Here is a 10,195-nt window from a genome sequence, read left to right on the forward strand (position 1 = left end):
GAACAAACATGATTATCATCAATCTTTCTGTGTAAGGTCACCAAACAGACAAATCTGATATGAGTAAATATCAGGCATACCGACCGCCGAGCCTCACCAAAATCTCCCTGACAGGATTATTCAAAGTTATTTGATGTAAGACAGTGTGATTTGTCATATGTGTTCTTCAGTCGAGAAAAAATGCAAAGTAAATATGTGAAGAGCTAGGAAGGTTTTCTTTTATTCTGATTGCATGTTGGCTTCCTGGCATTTTCTTTCTATTTTCCAACATGTACATTTTTGTCCCCATGAAGCATTCTGGTGAGGGTGGTATGTGTGTTTGTGTGTGAGTCCAGGTATGTGGAGGCACAGGAAAGAGCATGGGTGGGAGGACACAACTGAATCCCTGTAGTCATTAAGGTAATTTTGTGAATGCTTTGCCCATAGCTCTCCATATATTTGTGAAAATAAAGCATATTTTTTCAAAATAAAGCATGTTTTCTGTGCATGTCCTCTCCCTGTGAGTGTGTGTGTGGGAATCAGCACAGGCCTCTAGTCACAAGTCAGACGCTCTAATGTTACTAATAACCCACACCAATAGACTTGTGATTCACATCTTGCCCTTTATGGCGCTCTTCCCTGTGGCCAGAGCAGAATGCCTTCCCCCCAGGTGGGAAGCACAGGCCTGGCAAGCCCCGTCCCGAGAGGACGTAACACGAGGCTTATCAGAGTGCTGGGCTGTGCTGTAATACTCCTGTGAAAGGTCTTTCAGACCGCCTCCCAATATTGATTTTTTCTGGGCAGGAGGGAAACTGAGAAGGCCCCCCTCAGTCGCGCTGGACCTGGGGAGGAGGAAGAGGAGACAGGTAGAGATAGAAGGTTAGGAATGGCAGGGTCAGCACACCCATGCATCACCTATGCTAATGTGTCATTCACATCCGTTTACATAAAGGAAGTACTTACATAACCTTTTCACCACAGACTGTGTTGAACTAGTTGCAGGTGGCAGATTAAAAAACAGTCTCATCAGTTTCATGATTTACAAACACTGAGTAGTTACTGCTCGTGTGGTCTGAATTTTTTTATGTCTATTTTTTTGTCCAGGCAACACCCGCTGTGTTTTAAACTTCAGTGTCCTGAAACTGGATCTTATTGTTCCCATAAATGAACCAGACTGAAATGTTTCCTCACTACCTCAGACAGAGTTCTTTATAGCTGGAATGTTATTTGGAAAAAACATATGAAAATAGAAAAATATATACAACGAATAGATAGAAAATATATAAATTGCATATGAATGAAAAAAGGGAAAACGTGATTTTTTTCACCAAAGACTTTTTGAAAAGGGCTGCAAGCCACTCTTTCAAAAAGTTTTGTGTGTTTTGCAACCAGTCAGGAAAAAAGTATATTTTTATGTAGCACTAACCCACCCAAATCAGTGAGCTGTGACATTGACGATTCAGGTTAACTACCCTATGGCCTACACACCACACACCAACATTAGTGACTTGTTTCGAGTAAGTGTAATGAATTCAAAAGCAGGAAACGACATATTTGCCAGTCGGTCAGGTCACGCACACTTTGTCTTATTTATCTGTCATCTTCTTCTTTTTGGCTAGTTCCTTTAGAGGCAGACACAGCGGCCACACCAAGCCTCTGCATCTCCTCCTTCAGTGCAACCATGAATCTAATCCTAGTTTCCTCTCCTCCCCCTTTCCTCGTGTCAGACAGCTCCATATTCGGCATCTCTTGCCCAGTATATCCTCTTCGCATGTCCAAACCCTCTAAACTGTGCCTCTCTGACTTCTCCAAAAATGACTGTCCCTTTGATATTTTTATTTTTATTCTTGTCCATCCAGGTCAATTACAATGAAAATCTTAACATCTTGACCTCTACCACCTCCAGCTTTGCCTCCTGTCACAGGGGCACCACAGGGGACTGTCCTCTCCCCCTTCCTCTTCACCCTCTACACCACAGACTTCAGCCACTGCACAGAGACCTGCCATCTTCAGAAGTTTTCTGATGACTCTGCGGTGGTTGGATGCATCAGCAGGGATGATGAGACAGAGTACCGGGCTGTGGTCGACTCCTTTGTCACGTGGTGTGAGCAGAATCATCTGCAGCTCAACGTGGCAAAGACCAAGGAACTGATCGTGGACTTCAGGAAGACCAGGAAACACTTGACCCCTGTTTCAATCCAGGGGGTCAGTGTTGACATTGTGGAGGACTATAAATACCTTGGAGTACACATTGACAATAAACTGGACTGGGCTAAAAACACCACAGCACTTTACAGGAAGGGCCAGAGTCGTCTCTATTTTTTGAGGCGACTGAGGTCCTTCAACATCTGCCAGAAAATGCTGAGGATTTTCTATGAGTCTGTTGTGGCCAGTGCGATCCTCTATGCTGTTGCATGCTGGGGGAGCAGGCTGAGGGTCGCAGATGCCAACAGACTTAATAAACTGATCCGTAAGGCCAGCAATGTTGTGGGGATGGAGCTGGACTCCCTCAAGGTGGTGTCGGAGAGGCGGATGCTGTCCAAGATAAAGACAATGTTGGATAACACCTCCCACCCACTCCATGACATGTTGGTCAGTCACAGGAGCTCGTTCAGTGAGAGACTGAGATTACCGAAAAGCACCACTGAACGACACAGGAAATCATTCCTGCCTGTGGCCATCTCCCTGTACAACGCATCCACTTAACACACTGTTTGCTGCTACAACTACACATGTTTCTTTTCCAACTATTTATTTATAAGTGACTTATGTATGTATGTATGTATATATATGTATATATTGTACTATTCTTAGTTAGCGTATTGTCTGTCTTGTCTTAATGTTGGTTTAAAATGGAGCACTGTAACAAAAAATAATTTCCCCCAGGGATCAATAAAGTATTCTGATTCTGATTCTGATTCTGTCTTTTTGTTAGTCACACCATCTTGTGAACATTCCCTTTCATTCCTGCTACATTCAGACTAGCATACAAACAGATCACAATGTCCTCTGCGGACATCACATAGTATACTGGTGTGTGATCCCCTTGTGTTAGATTTATATTTGACAAGCTAAAATATAGTTTCGTCAAAACTGGTTATACCGGACCAAGTAAGCTTCTGTTGGAAAACCCCTTTGACCTAACTGAACTGGGGGAAGGTAATTTTAATTAAATGTGACTTTAATGTTTTTGTTTGTGTCTGTGTTATTCATTAAGGTATAAAGGAAGTTATAAAGTTTCTTATATAAGTATATAAGCAGCTCCCGTGTCTTGTTGAAGTATTAAAGCCATGCAAAAGTGACACTGCCAATGTACTTTCTATTTGGCATCAGCCAACAGAATGTCTTTGTCTTAGTTTCTATTGTAAATAGGGGTAGCTGCCATTCAATCCTAAGATTTGATTCAGAAAGAGATGCTGGTAAACAAAGGGCGGGCCACAATTTCACATGGAAATTTAAAACTTAAATTTAGAAGAAAAAAAACAGCTTTATGTTGAAATTTAATGGAATAAGTGTGCCGTTTTAGTCTTAAAGCCGTAGGTAAGGGTACAAAAAAGGGGTTTTTTTTGTTTTTAATATTGACCACATGATAACAAGGGATAAGAAGTCAAAAAATTAGCCTGCAGTGTCTGATCATGATGTTCATTCTATCTGTGGCTGTCTATTGATTTTGTGTCAGAAACATTTGACCCCATCCTCTTTGTGTTGTTCCAGTGCTCCCCAACAGTTGATGTTTTTGTGGTGTTATTGTTTATTCATAGTCTAGGTCTTCTGTAGTTTGGATTGTCCCAACTCTTTATGACCTAATGATTTATTTAAGCTGGATGTGTCTGAAAACTGACAGAATTATTTGTTCAGTTATTTGTTATTGTTGTATGAAGACTGCATAACAGTGGAGAGCGATTTGCAACACATTGTATGTCTAAGAGTACAGTGATGCCAGAAAAATGTCAGTTAAATGTAAGCTGAATGAATCTAATGACAGGACAGAGAGAGCAAGAGCAAAAGGTGAGCCCGACAGTGATGAAGGGAGCTGGATCACCTCTGTGGGACGAAGCATCAGAGGAGAGACAAGGGCATGCATGCAGATGAATCGGAGACCTTGAGAGCACTTGTTCAGTGTCACCTTAGTGCAGAGTGAGGGTGTGCAACAACTCAAACCCTTGTCATCTGATCTAAGATTACCTCTCCGCACACTGTGACTCAGTGGCTCCTGAATGCTTCTTTCAGGCCTGCTTTCAGGGCCAGCTCTCACTTGATGATGAATCACTTAACTTCAGCCTTTTATTTCTGGAGAGGATCCCGTTACTAGGCACCCATGTTTCCACTCCACAGAGAACATTGGTCAGCATCTCACCCCCACACGAGAGCTGCTGTAGGTTTCATCAGACCATCTGGAGAGCAGTTATTTTAATCAGAGTCAGATAAATGAACCATGCTGTGCTACAATATGCTGTGAGCTGGCTTTTTCCTGTTTACCCTTATAAAAGCATCTTTGGTATGTTATGTCAGTCTATTTAAAAAAAAACACACACACACAACTCTATTTTCTAAGTAATTAATTAATACTGGCAAGTCTCCCTTGAGGCTGTTTATTTGCAAATGCATCAACAAAAGAAGTTGAATGGGTGTTGCCTTATTGTCTACACCTGAATAACGCACCGCTTCCCTATTGAGTCTTCCTTTTGACTGATTTCAAAGGGGAAACATGATAATTTTGAAAGCTAGCTGACATTAAATGCAAACAAAAGCCGTCTCCCACTTTTAGTATTATGACATGAAATACACCTGTTCTTTCTCTGATGTGGCACAGAAAATATGTAATGAATAGTCCAGATAGGTACGTTTCCTGGCAGATGGACGTAGACATGTTAACATCAATACAGAACGTTCAGCCTCTATAGGATCCAAGGCAATACAACATTTGTTATCAACCAATTCAACTTAACCCTTTCTAACCCACATAAAGAGTGGGTCCTCGTCTGTTTCTCATGTCCCAAGCTGCATACTTTTAATTCCATATTGGAGCATCATTTTAAAGCAATGTCAGTTGAATGACCTACAGCACACCTAAAACAAGTGGATCAACACATGAATGCAAAGAATGTTATCTCAAGAGTTCTCCACTTGCCACGATTCATATATTCCAGCTGTGTCACATTCTCTTTTATAAACTTAAGGTAAAAACATTTCTGCAAAGGAGCACTTGATTACAACTCCTTCAGGTCTCTTCTCATGTCTGTCCTCCATGCATTTTCGGAACTGAGACATCCTTTCTTCATAGTATGCTGAGCACATTTCTAGGTCACAGGCAGGAGTACATGGTCCTCACAGCCTGGGTTTGTTTTTCTTCCTCTCTCTTTTCTGTCCCTCGCTCTATCCTCTGAGGTGGAGCAGTGAATTGTTCTTGAGGCATGCTTGCCTGCAGTTTCCTGAACCCTGTACTACAAAGCAGGTTCAACATACTTGGGGTATCTTTTCATTATCTGCATTCGCTTACCCCAATACTGACAATCAGGATAAGCCACTGCATATGAAACTGGCAACATCTGAGTGTACCAGCAGCTGAGCAACAAATTTTAGCAAATTTTAGCAACAGAATACAGAATGGAAGTAAATTAGTAATATAACAGGAAATGCTCTGTATAGTAGTTTAATGTTAAAAAGTGCCATATGAACATGTGTACGCTGTAAATATTTTGGTCAGTAAGACATGAAAAGAGCTATATACAGTACATCAAGTGTAGCCTATTTAAGAGCAGGAAGAAAAGCTGCAAAAAAAATGCTGATTGTGTAAATGTGACTTAGCACTGTCATTAAGACACTGGACAATATAATGGATCGAGCTTCCATGGTGTTTAGTAGCCTGAGAGATTTTCCAGAGAACTGATTGGTCAATAAGTGGTGATTATAGACTTGCAGAACTCTAATGTAATCTGCTCCAACACAGGTTCGGTTACCAGTTACATTAACAATTTTACAAGGGTAAGAGGTCAATCGCCTTTTTAGTACAAGAAAACCCGGGTTAACCCTAAAGCTACCTAGAATGAAATCCTGCTTGACAGTTCAAGTCTGTGGGCTCTAGTCATCATACCTGTTTTTTATCAACTCATCAAACCTCCATCCATCTATAGCCTTCCGCTTACCCGGGACCGGGTCGCGGGGCAGCAGCCCAAGCAGAGGCCCAGACCTCCCTTTCCCCAGCCACCTCCTCCAGCTTGTCCGGGGTAACACCCAGGTGTTCCCAGGCCAGCCGGGAGATATAATCTCTCCAGCGTGTCTTGGGTCAGTCCCAGGGCCTCCTCCCGGTGGGACATGCCCGAACCACCTCAACTGGCTCCTTTCAATGTGGAGGAGCAGCAGCTCTACTCTGAGCCCCTCCCGAATGGCAGTACTTCTCACCCATCTCTAAGGGAGAGGCCAGCCACCCTTACTTAAATTCCTCCACTCCTCCAGAGACTTAAACTCCTCCACTTGGGGCAGGAACTCGTCCCTGACCCGGAGTGGGCACTCCACCCTTTTCCGGCTAAGGACCATGGCCTCAGATTTGGAGGTGATGATTCTCATTCCCACCGCTTAATACTCGGCTGTAAACTGTTCCAAAGTTAGCTGGAGGCCATCACCCGATGAAGCCAACAGAACCACATCATCCACAAAAAGCAGACATGAGATCCCGAGACCCCAAGTGAAAGCCTTCCACCACTTGGCTAGACCTAGAAATTCTGTCCATAAAAATTATGAACAAAATCGTTGACAAAGGGCAGCCCTGTTCCCATCACCCACCGGGAAGTAGTCCAACTTATTGTCGGCTATCCGGATCAAGCTCTTGCAACGGTGGTATAGGGACTGAATGACCAGTAGCAATGGGCCAGACACCCCATGATCCCAGAGCACCCCGACAGGACCCCCTGAGGGACACGGTCGAATGCCTTTTCCAAGTCCACAAAACACATGTAGACTGGTTGGGCAAACTCCCATGCACCCTTGAGTATCCTTGAGAGGATGAAGAGCTGATCCAGTGTTCCACGACCAGGACGAAAACCAAATTGTTCCTCCTGTATTCGAATTTCGACTAACGGACGGACTCTCCTCTCCAGCACCATGGACTTTCATTGACTTTCCCAGGGAGGCTGAGGAGTGTGATTCCCCTGTAGCTGGAACACACCCTCCGGTCCCCTTTCTTAAAGATGGGAACCACCCCCCTGGTCTGCCAATCCAGGGGTACTGCCCCTGATCTCCACGCAACATTGTAGAGGCGTGTCAACCAAGGCAGCTCTACAACATTCAGAGCCTTCAGGAACTCAGGGCGGACCTCATCCACCCCAGGGGCTCTGCCACCAAGGAGCCGTTTATTGCCTCGGTGACCGTGGCCCCTCCGAACACCTCCCACACCCGAGTTTTTTCTTCAGCTACCGGCCACGCTGCCTGTCGGTAGCTATCAGCTGCCTCTGGAGTCCCATAGGATAACCAAGCCCGGTAGGACTCCTTCTTCAGCCTGGTGGCTCCTCTCACCTCTGGTGTCCACCATTTGGTTCGGGGATCACCACCACGACAGGCACCAACTACCTTGCGGCCACAGCTCAGTGCAGCGGCTTCGGCAATGGAGATGCTGAACATGGTCCATTTAGACTCAGTGTCCCCAGTCTCCCTCGGGAAAGCTCTGCCGGAGGAGTGAGTTGAAGATCTCACGGACCGGGGGCCTGGCTAGACGTCCCCAGCATACCCTCACTGTATGTTTAGGTAAGTCAGGTCTGTCCAGCGTCCTCCCAGGTGGTGATCAATTGACAGCTCAGCCCCTTTCTTTACCCGAGTGGCCAAAACATATGGTCTGGTGATATGATTACAAAATCAATCATCGACCTGTGGCCTAGAGTGTCCTGGTGGACACTCTTATGTTCGAATGTGGTGTTCATTATGGCCAAACTGTGGTTTGCACATTTAACACTTCCAGCTCTTCATAAATCACAGACGCTAAGAAAGGTTGGCTTTTCACGGTTTATTATGAAGATGGCGCCGGTGAGGTCGGCTGCCGTCACAACTGCTCCGACCACTTTTTCTTTGTTTTTTTTTTTTATTAAGTTAGTTTTCAGCGTTTCTAAATCGGCAAAATCATCACCATTGGGTACATTAGGTATGACAGTGACACTCTTGTTTCTATTGGTATACAATGTACTCACAATTCGAAGTTTTTAACTCCGGATCCGAGCTGGCCGAGTGAGATCTTGAGGGAGAACAAAGGGAAGCGGCGGCGGCCTAGAGGGAAGCGAGCCGGCATCAGGAACAGGCTGAGAGCTCGTGCACACCGCACACCTCTGCCTAGCATCCTGCTCGCCAACGTCCAGTCACTGGAGAACAAGCTTGATGACCTCAGGGCCAGGATAAAGTTCCAGAGAGACATTCGGACCACGCCATCCAGCCGGCCGAGTTCTTCTCGGTTCACCGCATGGACAGGACACGAGACTCGGGGAAGTCAAGGGGAGGCGGCGTGTGTTTAATGGTGAACAACAACTGGTGCAACAGTGCGAACTTTGTTCCTCTCACACGCTCCTGCACACCAAATCTGGAACTACTGTCCATCATGTGTCGTCCTTTTTATCTACCTCGGGAATTTACATCGGTCATTATAAGTGCCGTTTATATTCCACCACAAGCGGACACGGTCACCGCCTTACGCGAGCTGCATGAGGCACTCACACAGCACCAGACACGACACCAGGACGCTGCGCTTATCGCGACGGGGGACTTTAATAGTGCCAACCTCAAACGCGCAGCGCCGAACTTTTATCAACACATCACCTGCCCCACCAGAGGTGAAAGGACACTGGACCACTGCTACACTACGGTCAAGGACGGCTACAAGGCACAATCTCGCCCTCCGTTTGCCAAATCTGATCACGCCGCCATCTTCCTCATGCCAAAATACAAACAAAGGCTGAAACAGGAAGTTCTGGTTCAGAGAAAGGTCGCGCGCTGGACGGATCAATCGGTGGCCGCGTTACAGGACGCACTCGATGACGCAGACTGGGACATGTTCAGAAACAGCTCCGATGATGATGTCAACGTGTTTACGGATGCGGTTGTGGGATTCATCGGGAAACTAGCGGATGATACCGTGGAGACAAAGACTATCACAACGTTTCCCAACCAGAAGCCGTGGGTGGATAAAACCATCCGCGACGCTCTGAGGTCCCGCACCGCTGCCTACAACACGGGACTCACGACGGGGGACATGGACCCGTACAAAGCCGCGTCATATAACATGCGGAGGACGGTGAAAGAGGCGAAGCAGCGCTACGGGAGGAAACTAGAGTCACAACTCCAACAGAGTGACTCTAGGAGCCTGTGGTGGGGACTAAGGACAATAACGGACTATAAAGCACCAACAACCGGTATGACGAACGTGGCTGTGACTCTGGCAGACAAGCTAAACACTTTCTATGCTCGCTTCAAGGCTGCAGCTAAGGACTCCAACAATGCTAGTGCTAGCGGCGCTAACGGCTGCAGACAGGAAGATACTGCCAGCACCGGAAACGTTCTCGTCATCTCCGAGCATGAAGTAAGGAGAGCATTCAAGAGAGTGAACACCAGGAAAGCAGCAGGACCAGACGGCATCCCAGGTCGTATCCTCAGAGACTGTGCATACCAGCTAGCTCCTGTGTTCACTGAGATATTCAACATCTCTTTATCTCAGTCGGTGATCCCCACATGCTTCAAAGAGTCCATCATTGTTCCTGTCCCGAAGAAACCCCACCCTGCTTCTCTCAATGACTACCGCCCTGTAGCCCTCACCTCAGTAGTGATGAAGTGCTTTGAACGCCTGGTCAGAGACTTCATCATTTCTTCACTACCAGACACACTGGACCCACTACAGTTCACTTGCCGTCCAAATCGTTCCACAGACGATGCCATCTCTCATCTCCTCCACACATCACTCACTCACTTGGACACTAGAAGGGGGAATTATGTTAAAATGCTCTTCATAGACTACAGCTCTGCATTTAATACCATAATTCCCTCCACACTCACCACCAAGCTGGAGCATCTGGGACTCAGCTCATCTATGTGTCAGTGGATCTCCAACTTCCTAACTGGCAGACCACAGGCAGTAAGAATGGGCGGACATGTCTCAGCCTCCACCACTCTCAGCACTGGAGCCCCCCAGGGGTGTGTTCTGAGCCCCCTGCTGTACTCTTTGTACACATATGACTGTGTGGCC

The sequence above is a fragment of the Rhamphochromis sp. 'chilingali' genome, assembly GCF_963969265.1.
Source record: "Rhamphochromis sp. 'chilingali' genome assembly, chromosome: 2".
NCBI classification, from domain to species: domain Eukaryota; kingdom Metazoa; phylum Chordata; class Actinopteri; order Cichliformes; family Cichlidae; genus Rhamphochromis; species Rhamphochromis sp. 'chilingali'.